Here is a 15,063-nt window from a genome sequence, read left to right as displayed (position 1 = left end):
CACATGACATACTATCAATCATGCAAGGCAACCATATAATTTCATCATCACATCATAGGCATTAAACATAGCATAATTAGCTAAACTTACAAACCACAATCAATATGAGCCACATCTCATGGCCATATACAAATAACTCAATAAAGCCAACATATTTGACTCAATCATAATAACACATATCATTTGTCTAGTCCCTATTCATGCCACTCACTTGAAATTACTAGCATATGCATCATTACTCCAAAAGTGGTGACTTGATAGTGTGATGCTGCCTCCGACGATCTCCAACCCCGAGCCGACTTGACAACACTAAGAGAAAAAGGAAAGGGGGAGTAAGCTTTACGCTTAGTAAGTTTGTATGAAAATAATAAGCAAATTATTAACAAGTTCTTGCCAAATTCTCATTATTATTCATATACCAGTCAGGCTGTTTTCTCGATTCTTAGTTGCTAAATCATTTATATCTAGAGCTACAAAACTCCAAATTAAGATCCGTTAATTTTCCTAAAACTAGACTCACATATATTCTTACCATAAAATTTTCAGAATTTTTTCTTTAGCCAATTAGTACAGTTTATTCATTAAACTCTCCCCTATTTTGCTAACCGACAGCTTCAACTTTTATCTACTAAAAATCAAATATCTCATAGTACGAGACTCGGATAATGTTTCTATCTCTTTATCTTGAAAATAAACTCACTAATTATTTCATTCATATAAATTACAACTCATAATTATTTTTTTACAATTTATAGTGATTTTTCCAATTTAGAACAGGGGAATCTGAATTCATTCTGACTCTATCTCACATGAATTTGAATATATCATAATATTAAATTATTTTGCTTATAAGATTTCTTTTATATGAAACTAGACTTAACAAGCTTTCATTTCATATTTAATTCAGCCTCTAATTCAAATTCCACAATTTTTGGTGGATTTTCAAAGTAGGACTACTGCTACTGCCCCAAAGCTGTTTTAGTGTCAAAATGATGTTAACTAAGTTTATGCACCTTCATACCCATATACACATGAACAGATCCATACTTATACACAAAAGCACATACATACATACCTTCAACAAAACCATCATTTGCCAAAGTACTCACATGTTACGTACCTGTGTCCACTCGCACATACATAGTTTGCTTATTTTACTTTTGGATTTCACATCAGTTTTACCCATTGTGCACTTTGAATATGAATCGGACACACAAAAACAATGTACCGAAGTACCACAGATCACAGAATCACATGCCTCTCAATGGGGCTACTCAAAAGCACCTGGACCCTAGCATGTATCACATATCCACATGCCTCTTAATGGGGTTACTGAAAAGCACCCGGACCCTAGCATGTATCACATAATCACATGCCTCTCAACGGGGATACTCAAAAGCACCCGGACCCTAGCATGTATTACGTATCAATTGAGCTCGTAACAGACAGATCATTCCTAGTGACATGTCACTTGTATCCTTAACTATTCCTGATGTTCAAACGGGATTTCTGACTTACAAAGCTTAACCGGACGTATTCGAAATATGGGCCTCATTTCACAAGGAAATAATCACATGTTCATAAAACATTGAAATAACTTTCATCACATTTGCATAGCATGTTATATCATCAAATAATCATATAACAAATTAATCATACAATTATCATATACATTACTAGTCATGTATCATTATTTCATATCATATTTTCACACCATATACTCATTCCATTATACAATTTATGCCACAAAAACAAGAAATATAATTCATACATAATAGTGCATTATTATTAACACACAAATTTACCTCGAATACGAAAACGACAAAATTACCAATTTAGCCCTTAACCTTGTACTTTTTCGATTTAAGCTCGAATCTCGATTTCCTTGATCTAACATTGCAAATATAGCCTATTGAGGACTCATATTATTCAAATTGACCCGAAAATCATATTTTGGAAAATTTACAATTTTACGCCTAAACTTTCACATATTTGCAATTTAGTCCCTAGGCTCATAAAATGAAATGTGTTCAATTTCTTGGTTACCCAAGCTTAGCCGAACCATATTCAAGCTTACGAAAGCCCACATTTCTCATTAAAATAGATTTTTAGTTACCCATTTTACACCTTTTTCAATTTAGTCCTTTTTAGGCTTTTTCATGAAAAATCACTTAGTAAAAGATATTAAACACACTCCACTCTTTCATATTCTACCATTAAACATCAAAATACAAACATTTCATGCATGGGTAAATTTTTAAACATGAACCCTAGCTCAAAATAATGGTAGAAATAGATAGACCATGTTACTAGGACTTCAAAAATGCTTAGAACATTAAAAACGGGGTTCGAAAACACTTACTATTGAGCTTGGAAGATGACAAAACCCTAGCCATGGTTTCTCCATGAAGAATTCGGCCAAGGAAGAAGATGGACAAAGATTTTTGGCTTTTATTTTGTCTTTTAGCTCATTTTACCCCTAAATGCTCAAAAATGCCCTTTTTACTATTCTTTAAATTTTTACCCTTCCAAGCCCATTTTTGTCCAAATATTTAGAACTTGGTCAAATTACTTATTAAGGACCTCTAATTAATAATCCAATTCAATTTCATGCAAATTGCTTTTAGAACTCAAATTCTACAAATTATTCGATTTAGTCCCTGAAGTTCAATTAGGCACTTTTCACATAAAATTTCCACAAGAAACTTTCACACAAGCATAGAAACATATTATATACTTTACAATAATCATAAAATAAATATTTCCATTTCTGATTTGTACTCTCGAAACCTCTATTCCGACTAGGCCCTAATTCAGGATGTTACATTTCTCCCCCTTTTAGCAATTTTCGTCCCCGAAAATCTTACCAGAAAAGTGATTTTGGTTTTCACTTAAATTCTCCAATCTCATAATCATAATTAAAGAATTTTCACTTTGACTGAGCTTTTAATACTGATCTTTTTATTTTCCCATACTAGTACCGTGAGCGGTTCATTGTAATGCCGCATATCAATTGAATTTCAACTCTTACCTATAAGTCATTATACACGAGGGTCAGATCCACTCCATCATATTACACATACACTCATATTTAAATCTTTTCCAATTCGAATGGTGAACTAGCCAGTTCATTGTAGCCTTACTCTCTAACTCATATTGTCTGAAAGCTTACGGACTTAACTCTCAGTTGCTTTTAAAATTCGAAACCTCCTTGATATTTCACAAGAAATCATGATATAAAACTTAGATTTCAATCCAAATAGTGGAGATTAGAATTTCAAGAAATCCAACAATCAAAGAGACACAAAATTCCATGAATTTGAGGAGCGAAAATTCAAGACGTACCCGTATAATTTACCAACCTCGTAACATTTAACAACTATCCACATATCATTTTCTTCTTTTAGAGATAGAGATAATCTAATCATGAATCCATAATAACTTTTCTCATTCCCATTCTAGTGCTAACATAGGCAAAAATTATTCTAATAGTACTTGATATACATCTTTAAAGCTTTCAACATTTTGAGACTTTATATTCAATGGTCAACAATGTCGAGTTACAAATTCAATCACTAATACACTATTCCCGAGAGTTTCCTCACAAAGTCTCTGTATAAGTTTTAGATTTTTCTATCCAAGTACTCGTAACCACCATTTGCTTATTCAAAGATCATACAATTATGATCTCATCATGACTTAATAATTTAAATCAGCTACACTATCATAACTCAGATCTTACATGGCATTAAATACTTAAAGCTATCATATTGTCTCATTGACTTTAAACACCTTACAATTCATACATCAATACATCACTGAAAATCAAGAAGTCTTTCCCCAACGCAGACTAAATGTGACATCCCTAATTTGACCCTAGCTGGAAAGTGGTTTTGGGACCGCTAAACCGAGTCACCAAAATGTTTGAATGTAGTATTTATTGTCTAAAATATGTGATTATGAATATGTGAAAGTTTTAAGTTTCGATTTAGTAAATTTTGTGTGAATTTAGCCAATAGGACTTGTGTGACACTTTTGAAATATGATAGGCTAATCTATAAGGATCTAATAGTGCATGTAATCACAAAGAAGGGCTTGCATGTCAAATATCCCTTAATCCAAGTCTAGTGGCCGGCCATGACAAAGAAATATGGGCAAAACATGTCATAGACATGTTTTGTTGGTGAATCATGGGTGAAAAAAATAAATTAATGAGCATGGGTAATAAAGAAAAGGAAAAAGGAAAAATGGTCTCATGCATGCCCATTGCCGTGTATTGAGGAAGAGAAAAGAAAAAAAATTTTGTTCATCCATTTTCATTCTCTCTTGACCGAAAATACTAGAGGGGAAGGGAGGAAATTTTGCTTCATGCTTGGTTTGGAAGAGGATTAGGAAGAGGTTTGGCTATACTTGCATCATGATTAAGGTATGTTTGAGGTTGTGCCATGAGATTCATGCATGTTTTTAGTTGATAGCTTGATGCTCTTGTTAGCCATGGTTCAAACCTTTGTTATATCATGGGGATGGTATTTGGCCAAGGTGGATTTTGTGTTAATGCCATTGCATGTTAAATATGAAGCTTGTTAATGGTATATGTGATGGGGGATTGATGGCTCTTGGACTTTCTTTTTAGTATTTTTGAGTAAGACATTAAGTTCTTTGCTTAATCATGACCAAAATGATGGTGTTGTGATGTATTCGGTCATGGTATATCCACAAGTATGATTCATGCATGTTGCATGGTAGGTAAGATTTGAGCTTTGGATATGTGTTTATATTTGGATATAAACAACTTAAGATTCGCCCTTGCACCTACATGAATATGTGTTTGCACATGATGAATTGGTATGACATATATACTATTTCAAGGTGTATATTTGCTTGTGATGATGTTTTCGGTTATGTAGTAAATGAGAGATGTGCATTGAGCTACAATATGTAATGCGTTGTTAGTAAATGCATGCCGTTTTTTTTTTGTGTGTGGTATTAAGTGTAAAATTGGCCTCAACATAGACATGCATATTCGGCCAAATGAAGTAGATTGGTGTGCATGTTTTCGGTTAGAGGCAACCGTATTGAAGCCTTATCTTGGCTTAGATAATTGACTAAATGGGTAATAAGTGAGGATGGTTGCGAATATACAAACATACATATGCATGTGTAATTGAATTATGAATGTTTAGCAAGATGGTTAAACTAGTTAATTTATTGATTAAGCTCAAGGAGTTAAAGAAGGAGAATCAAGCAAGGGAAAGACGAAGGTCATCGAGTAGCCGACTTGGACTGTTTTACCCAACACAAAGTAAGTCATTAAGCGTATATTTGGTGTTGATTTAAATGATCATAATATATATGCAAATGTGTTTAAATGAGTTGATGTGTAAATGGAAATGTATGTGTATGGAATGATGCCATTGTTGAATGTATAAAGGCAGCAAAATACATAAGGTATTGGTCTCGGCACTAAGTGTGCGGGTATAAATGGACACGGTGACAAGATTGGCACTAAGTGTGCGGGTTTAAAATTGTACAAAGACTAAGTGTGCGAGTTTGATTATATAGCACTAAGTGTGCGAGTTGAATACATATAGCACTAAGTGTGCGGATTCACTATATGCTCTTGCATTACAATTGGCACTGAGTGTGCGACATTATCGAGCTAATCCCGGACAGCGGATCGGGTAAGTACCTTGAGCTCGTGACGAATAGGCAATATGTTCATGCTCGGGGTTGAGCTTGGTAAGCTTTAAATCTATGTGATGATTGAAATTGTATGATTGTGGTGGTGGAAATGAGTTAGTGTGTGAAAATGCCTCAAATATCTTGTTGTGTAGAATATGAAATGTGGATGTATGACTTGGTATGAGATTGAACCGAAAGGTCCGAGGAATTATGGTATAGATTCGATATGGATGAGTACCTATCCTCGTTTATTGTTTCATGTTGTGGTAACTTTATCAATGGATTGATGAATGCTTATGACTTACTGAGTTATAAACTCACTCGGTATTTTCTTGTCACCCATTTTAGGTCTCTCGGACTCGTATTGTTTGCGTGATCGGAACCGTCGTTGAAGTCATCACACCGGCTGGAAATCTTTTGGTATTGTCTTCGTTGTTGAAGAACATTTGGCATGTATAGGCTATTATGTTTTGTTCAACTGTGTATTGTAAACTTTAAGCCATGTGAAAATGGCCTATGTGGTCGTCGAGTGGGATGCTAGAACCTATAGCCACGAGTCTTAGAAACTTTAATTTTGATAAGGTGGCCATAATTTGTGTCATGTATGATGGATGATTAAGGCCAAGGAAAGATTCATGAAATTGGCATAGTTCATCGCAAAGAATCGCTATTGCGGACAAGAAGAAGTGAGATGAGATTGAAAAATCTCTAAAACTAGTAGAAGTAGAATTAAATAGTGAATAAATTATGAAATTGAACCTTGATGAATCTATTTTATATGGACGAAACGAAACGACCATATGAGCAGATATCTTGAGAGATATTAAAGTTCTCGTGAGACAGGCCAGAACGGTTTTTGGGTCCCCTGTTGCGACTTTGAAAATTTACTATAAATTATCCAGAAAGAATTAGAAGTCATGCCTTATATGTGAAGATTCCATTTTGAGTCTAGTTTTATTAGAAATAATCGGCACCAGTATTAAAGCCCTGTACAGAGAGATATTCAAGTTGTAACGCGCGAAGGTCAGTGTAGTCGACCCCTGTAACATGAGTGACTTTAACTAATAAACTGTACTAATTGGCCCAACCAAAAATCTAGAAATAAATCCATGGATAGATATATGAGTATAAATTCAGGGAAAATTTACGGAATCAGTTTCTGAGTTTTGGAACTCGAGATATGATTTTTAAGGCGACAGTGACGCAGTTTCACAGCCTGTCTGGAAATGCCAAATTGGTTGGTACTTTGAGAGGATTTGGCCCGTTAACCCCTCGTGTCCGACACCGGCGACGGTCACGGGTTCGGGGTGTTACACTAAACCAGTTTAAATGTTTCGGTTAACAATGTTCTCATCTATTCAAAACGTTACTAGCATGTAATAAACTTTCAATTTTTTCACAAGGCGAAAATTCTATCATCCATAGCCTTTTTTTCACACGGCCTAGGCATACACCATTAGGGATGTCACCTTTTAAACTTGTTTGTGGAAAGCCATGTAACTTACCTGTTGAGCTTGAGCACAAAGCATTTTGGGCTATCAAGAAGCTAAACATGGACTGGGTTGCTGCTAGCAACAAAAGGTTCTTAGAGTTAAATGAAATGGAAGAGTTTCAGGCACAAGCATATGAAAATGCTAGACTATACAAGGAAAAGGCCAAGCGATGGCATGATAAAAGAATTGTACCAAGGGAATTTGAACCAGGATAATAGGTATTACTGTTTAATTCTAGACTTAATTGCTCCCTAGTAAATTGAAATCTCGCTGGTCAGGTCCTTTTAAAGTAGTTCAAGTATTTTCACACGGAGTTGTTGATATCAAAGACATGAAAACAAGTTTATATTCAAAGTTAATAGACAACCCTTAAAACATTACTGGGGGTGCTTATGTGGAGCATGACAAGCAAAGCATCGACCTTCAAAATGCTTGAGTTAGAAATTTTGGATTTTATTTTATTTCTTTGCTTTACTTTTAAATTTATTTCTTTTTTTTTCTTTCAGTTATTTCTATTCGTTGGTTATGTGCTAAATTTTTATTTCATTTCTAATTTTTATACATTAGTGTAATTTTTCAAAGGCCGGACAAAAGAGCAAACTTCTTAGTGTGTACTGGGAGGATGATTGCTGTGGCATTATAGAGGAGCATTATGCCATGACAACCTGGGTAATGAGGTGTTAAATTATTAAGGGTTGACCGGGTAGAAAAGTCCAAAAAAGAGAGTCTTTGAGCAGATTAACCTAATAATTTTTTTGGGAGCTTTAGGAAGTCAGCCTATATTGTAGGGTTAGGTCATTTTTCCCCCCAAGAATTTCTTTCTTTTCATCTTGCCACATCACAAACTTCACTAGCATGTTTCATCCTCCCTAAAACTGTCATCATTAACCTTCTTATTTCCCTCTCTCCAACTATTCACATTTTATGTTTCTCATAAAGCTCTCACCTTTACAATTTCTTTATCTTCAACCTCTACTCCATTTTCTTTACACTACATCTCTCAAATATTTCTCTTTGTTCTTTTTAATTGCTCGAGTCAAGAAAGCTTCTAAAACTACGAAGTCATTGCGCACTGACATTTCTCAACTGTGGACTAGCAAGGGAAAATTTTGCCAAGCTCTGAGGCATTAATATTACTTCGGCAACTTAACAAAGTCAGGCTTCTACTGCCACACGCGTTCCCATAGCAACACCTTTAGTCCCTCGAGGCTTATTCGACCAGCAAATATTGAATTCCCTGAAGCAGCTAGAGCAAAGGATATCCTTGTTTGAAAGTTAGCAGTATCAATTATCTAAAGAGTTGTCAGGCTCAGTATTGGTCATATGTAAGGGATAGGATTTGGCAGCTAAGCGATCTTTGCAAAATAAGTTTTTTAAACCAATACCAAAATTCCTTATCGTTGCCACGATTTTGCTCCCATCTGCTGAGACTGAAGTAGAACCAGCTCCAACTACTACTGGGATTGACTTTGAAAATGAAGAGACCAATGCTGATGTTGGACAAGCTACTGAGGAAACTGAGAAGTTAACATCCTTTGAGACTGGGAAGGATAAAGAATAAGGAAAGGAAGGATAGAATGACCTTACTACTACTACAACTCCTGCCATCAAAAAAAGGCAAAACTCATATACCACCATCTCCACCAACCTCTATGATCGCACATGATCATGTGATTGATCAGTTGATCGATGATCTCACAGAAATAGATAAGGAAGGCGAAGATGCAAACACCCTAGAAAGGAAGATGAGGTACACGATTAATACTCGCAAGTCCACACGAAGAATTGAATAAAGTACTTACAATACAACCTAAGCCAAATAAGGTTTTTTTTCTCTTTTCTTTTAATGATCATGCATTTCATTTCATTTTTCCATGACATTTATCTATTCATATCTATATTTTTGTTGCATGGACATGCATTGAGGACAATGCATCTCTTAGGTTTAGGGGTGTATTGTGCATTTAGGTTGCACTTTATCTAATATGGATGTTTTGCCACTACATTGTAACCATCAAAGTATTGTTTTTTTTCTATAAGAAGTACAATTTATACTTATGATGTTTCGATGATGAGTTTATATTTTTCGATATACCTAAAACATGTGACAATGGATCGGGTGAATTTAGCTTAGGTAAAGATGCTTCAAAATTAATTCCTAAAAATAGGATGTCTTATACTCAGTGTTTTTTTTTTAGGATATAGTAGGTATCTTTTAATGAACTTAGGGATTTTTAAAGCCAAGCATTAGTTATATCACCACAACATTATTCTATAAAAGATAGTAGACACTCCAAAGTTTAGAATTGTCAAGTAGGTCAGCATCACTTTATGTTATTTTCAGTTGTTAATATATGAAATTTTAGGTATGTTGTGTTTATTTTCATATGAACTTACTAAGCTTTGAGTAAGCTTACCTTTTTTTTTTCGTCCTTGTAAATTGTTGGAAATCGTTGTTGATTGGAACATTTTTGGAGCTCACACTATCCACAAATTCACTTGGTAGACTTTCAAACATTTTGTCCCAGTTATAAGTGGCATGTGGGAATAAGTGTAATGTTTATAAGAATTAATGTTGTTTTGGTTGGTTTTTATATGAAATGATATATATGCTTTGGTTAATACAGTGTATCTTACTAGATGAGCATTGGCATTTAGAAGTGATAATGATGTACTGAATGTATATGTATGGATGCTAAGGCATGTTATAAGTGAATGGCTTGTTTTAGTCTTGTTATAATGTGGTGTAAGGAAGAGACTTTATTTGGTAGATTGAGGTGGAATCAAATTTAAGTGCAATGAATGAAAAGTTTTGATGTTGAAATGGTGTCATTGAGGCATATTGATTAGAAGATTAGGCAATGTTTTATAGTGTATCATGACATGTTTAAATGGGTACATTGTTGAGTATAACCATTGGTATGTGTTTGGAATGACTTGGAATAGGTAACTTGTATTCAAAGGCATTTTATGTCAGAGACATTTGGCACATGACCATGTTTCTCCACATGGGCTGGTGACACAATCGTGTGACCACTGAGGGAAGCTAATTTTTGTTCCACACGGTCTCAATTAGATACATGGACCAAACACATGATCATGTGAATTTTTTTGAATTATAACATTTTAATCTACATGGTTCTAGTGAGATACATAGAATTGTAATTCCATAACACTCGGTCAAAGCATTTTACATGGCCCAACCTTGTTTACTAAAATTTCCATAATTTTTGTTATGTTTTCAATTAAATTCCTATTTGATTCTGGGATGGCTTAATAGCTTTCGTAAGCTCGATTGGGACTCGAACATATATAAATCATATTATGTAAGAATTATAGAATGCTTTATTGTGTAATTGAATCTTTAATGCTGGAAATGTACATGATTTGTTTCGATAACTATTGTAGCATCCTATCGCTTAGGTTTGATGATTGGGTCGAATGAGAGGTGTTACAAATTTCCACTAGTTCTACCTTGTTTACTATGGCCTTTACACTTTCATTTGCACACGTTTCTTTCTTTCCGTGTTTCCACATCATGTTCAAGTATGGACATTCACATGTCACGTAAGAATATATCACACATTTTCACATGAATAATTCACATTTTTATCATATAATTCACTCATGAAATATTATTTTACTAGTATTTTATATATCGACTTAATATATTCACTTTAATGATAACTTGTGATAATAGTTGTTTATACTTTAATATCAAGAATTATCTTTCACTTCACTAGTTTCATTACTTGTAAATTAATTCATTTATCACATAGTGAATTCTAGCTCATGATTACTGTTTTTACATTTGATTATACATTTATATATTATTCAATTTAGTTCCAATTTCTAACATGTCAAGTACACTACAAGCCTATTTTCTCTGTCACTTCTTATATCACATACTTTATCAATTTTCTTAAGTTAATTCTTAAATTTCTAGATATAATTTCTCATCATAATTTCACAATAATATTATTTTTAAATTAATTTTACATTCATTTAACTGGATTTATCACATATTTCAATTTAGTGTTCTAAAATCAAATAAAATCCATAGGACTAAAATTTCAATTCATTTACTTCACTTTTTTTCCTTTCACACCTTTGTCACTTTCTTTCTTTTGTCTACAACAGTTCCATCACTTTCTCTGTTTTTCTTTTCATGAATACAAAATAAACATAATCAAGACTTATACCAAGTGTAACTATTTCTTGTTTCTTAATTCACCAATACACAAGATATGTTTTCTCTATTATCTTGGTGGAACACCAAAACTATTACTTTGATTCCAGATTTTTATTCCCATGACAACAAAGGCTTATCACCCTTACCCAAAAAGGCTTGTCACTGAACAGATCTAGGACTTGCTTTATTTTCCTGAGGGCTACACCTTAATAGCTAACAGTTCGCAACTATTCTCGTCTTGAGAATACTAAAGTGTTTTTCCTTCTACTAATGTCAATAAGTGTCTTGCATGCATTGATGGACTTAAACAGTTCCTTAGCACGCATTAAATTTTTCATAACTTCCCTCACACTCCTTTAGTTATAAATAAACCAGAATACTAAGGGGAAGTTCATCAACCTATAGGCCAAAAGGCTTTGACCAATCCTCTCATTATCTCTTGCTTCTCTTCTTCCTATCTTTCATTTTCTCATCTAGGTACATTACTAAAGTGCCGGTCCCTTGCTACTCCAGACGTTAAAATATCGAAAATAAATTTTTTATTTTTTTCCTTCCTTACCTTTTCACTGGTTGAATCTTTAATAAAAGGCATAAGTAAGGGGATAGTTCTTGATCTACAAGGCCACATGACCTGAAGTCAAATATAGTAGTTATTTTAGGTTATTTTTACACTTAACGAGTTTGCTTTCTTTTCATTCTATAATTAATTATTATATTTTTCAATATTAGTAGGGTAGGAACTAAAAGTTAATAAAATAAGTGTTTTTATGCATTTTCTGCTATTTCGATGACACGTAAGGCTGATTCGTGATTCATGAGTGACTAATGGGCTATTTAAGCGTGTAGGATGCCAATTTAGGTCTAAGAATACAAGGAAGGATGATTGGATCGTGATACAAGAAAGCCCAATAAATCAACAAAGCTACCAAGGCCCGAAACACATTCGACATCATGACGAGGAGCTTCCTCTTGTCATGACGACGTGATGAAGAAAAGAGAGATTTCACGGTGGTGATGTTGTGACGAGGAGACATTCCACGTCATGACGACATGACAATGGCAAGCCAAAATGAAGCTGATTCTTTCATTAGACAACACTTTTGGGATATTTTCATATTTGGACCCTAGCATTTATCAAAATATTACGTTTATTGGTATCTAATTGTATCTAGGGTTGAGGGATCACCAAGTAGGTCATTGCCTATATAATCAACCTTAGGGTCACCAGAATTGTGAGCAAACTTAGAGACACAATTTTTACTATTCAGTTCTCTTTGTATTCTATTTTTATGTTCACTTAGTTGGAACTTTTCTATTCAATGTGAAGACAATTGGGAGCAGAGATTGCTCTTGGATCTTGCTTCAATATATTTATTCATAAGCATTCTCCTATCTCTTCTCTTCTCTTCTTTTATTTATCTTTTTTTAATTTGGCCGATTAATCGTTGTATAAGTATTAAAATAGATTATTTTTTTGTTAAGTAATTATTTATTTGAAATTGGTTGTTTATTCAAAAGTACTTAGTATATTAGGGAGTGACGCCCTTGATAGAATATCGAGACATGTGATTCTAGAAGGGTATCCTGTTGTGTATAACTTGTGCCGAGTAGAGAGACCAGAAGGGTATTCGTATACCTAGGAAGAGACCGAAAAGTTAACTTAGGTGGTAATCGGAAGCTGATTGATCCATCTCAGAAGTTGGATTCACCATCAAGACTGAAGATCTCCCCTCAATTCCTCTTCAGGAGTTTTGGGTTTTCTTTATGTTTTGTATTTTTTATTCTTATGAGATGTTTTCTTATTTAGTTATGAACTAAACCCCCTAAATACCTAAGGGGAATGAAACCTAAGACGAATCTTGTTTTTATTTTCTGAATCGTATGATAAATATTTAACTTGTTCTTAATTATGTGTTCTTAATTCTTGCTTTGATATCCTAGGATATTGATTCAAGACACGCTCTTATTCAGAGGAGGAATAGAACCTGTCTAAGAGTACATTTTTCATAATTAAGCAGAGTTGATTGCGCGCCTAGAAATAGGGTGACAAAATTTTGCTGGATTAGGGTGAAACCTAATAAGGGGATCCATAGATCGAGTTAATGCAACCCTAGAGTGTTAATTAGAAAAAAGTGTCGGTTATTCAATCTAGGGATTAGACGTTATTCGTCTTGAATAGGGATAATAACATAACTTAGGGATCTCTACGGAACAAGTTGAATGAATAAATCATCCGATTCGGAGCCAGAATAACAAGTACAGTCTAGGTGGATTTTTCCTTAGGTATTGTATCAAGTCAATCGATTTTCCCAAAAGCAATTCCCCAATTCTTTTCTCTGTACGTTCTTACTTTAAATAATTAGTTTAATAAACAAACCCTTTTATTCTTAGGCTAGATAATAAAAAGATAGTTATTACTAGTACTTTTGGTTCCCTTGGGTACGATATCCCGGTCTTGCCATTACTATACTATTTTCGATAGGTGTGCTTGCTTTTTCATCGTGATAATAGTTAGTCTAGGTTTGATCTTCATTATAAATATATATTACTTGTTACGAATCATGCGATCAAGTTTTTGGCGCCGTTGCCAGGGAACTGAAATATTAGGAACACTAAATTTTTATTACTTTAGCCATTTATTTTTCTTGCAATTTTATTTTATTTTATTATTTATTAATTTACTTTTTTTCTCTCTCTCTAGGTAGTTTTTTTTATAGTTTATGACTAGAAGAAACCCGTTAGGACCATTACTCTTTGACAAAGAAATCGATCATACAATTTGCAAAAATCAAAGAGAAATAAGGCATAGTTTATGATACACAGAGAACGAGAGAGAAGACGATACTCAACCCTCAACCGAAGAGATGGCCGAAAACCCAGGCGATCAGCTGCCTCCTGCAATTGCAGCTAACCAAAATCCTGCTCCATGTACTATGTATGACTATGCTAAACCTTATTTAACAGGAACTGAGTCTAGTATAGTTAGACCTGCTATTGCTGTGAATAATTTTGAACTAAAACCTAACACAATTCAGATGATACAGTAGTTTGTTCAGTTTGATAGTTTGCAGGATGAGGACCCAACACGCATTTGGCGAATTTTCTTGAATTTTGCGATACATTCAAAATTAATGGCATTTCTGATGATGCTATTCGTCTTCGTTTATTTCCCTTTTCACTGAGAAACAAAGCTAAACAGTGGTTGAACTTGTTACCACGAGGGTCTATCACTACTTGGGAACAAATGACTGAGGAATTTTTACTAAAATATTTTTTGCCGGCTAAAATGGCTAAATTGCGTAATGATATCTCTTCTTTTATGCAGATGGATTTAGAAACACTTTACGATGCATGGGAGAGATACAAGGACTTACTGAGAAGGTGCCCTCACCATGGGTTATCGCTTTGGCTACAAGTTCAAACGTTCTACAATGGTGTGAATCCCTCGACAAGACAAATGATTGACTCAGCTGCTGGCGGAACCATCAACAATAAAACACCAGAATATGCATATGAATTTATAGAGGAGATGTCACTGAATAACTATTAGTGGCAAGTTATGAGGACAAAGCCAACGAAAATAGCTGGCATCTATAACATCAATTCAGTCACCATGCTCTCTAATCAGGTAGAACTTCTAAATAAAAAGATTGACGGTTTACTTGGTTCTATGCAGGTATATCCAGTAATGAGGTG

At 34.2% G+C, this 15,063-nt stretch overlaps 1 non-coding gene across 1 annotated transcript; it reads right to left on the bottom strand.

The window, feature by feature from the left end:
- Window positions 1–14,659: 14,659 nt before the first annotated feature.
- LOC128283100 (small nucleolar RNA R71) lies at window positions 14,660–14,766 on the bottom strand. Its single transcript, XR_008273442.1, has one exon. It is a non-coding gene; the product is annotated as a small nucleolar RNA R71 (small nucleolar RNA).
- Window positions 14,767–15,063: the final 297 nt, after the last annotated feature.

The sequence above is a fragment of the Gossypium arboreum genome, chromosome 10 (assembly GCF_025698485.1).
Source record: "Gossypium arboreum isolate Shixiya-1 chromosome 10, ASM2569848v2, whole genome shotgun sequence".
Lineage (NCBI taxonomy): Eukaryota > Viridiplantae > Streptophyta > Magnoliopsida > Malvales > Malvaceae > Gossypium > Gossypium arboreum.
The sequence above is the reverse complement of the archived record's forward strand: the minus strand, read 5'-3'. Positions and strand labels throughout refer to the sequence as shown.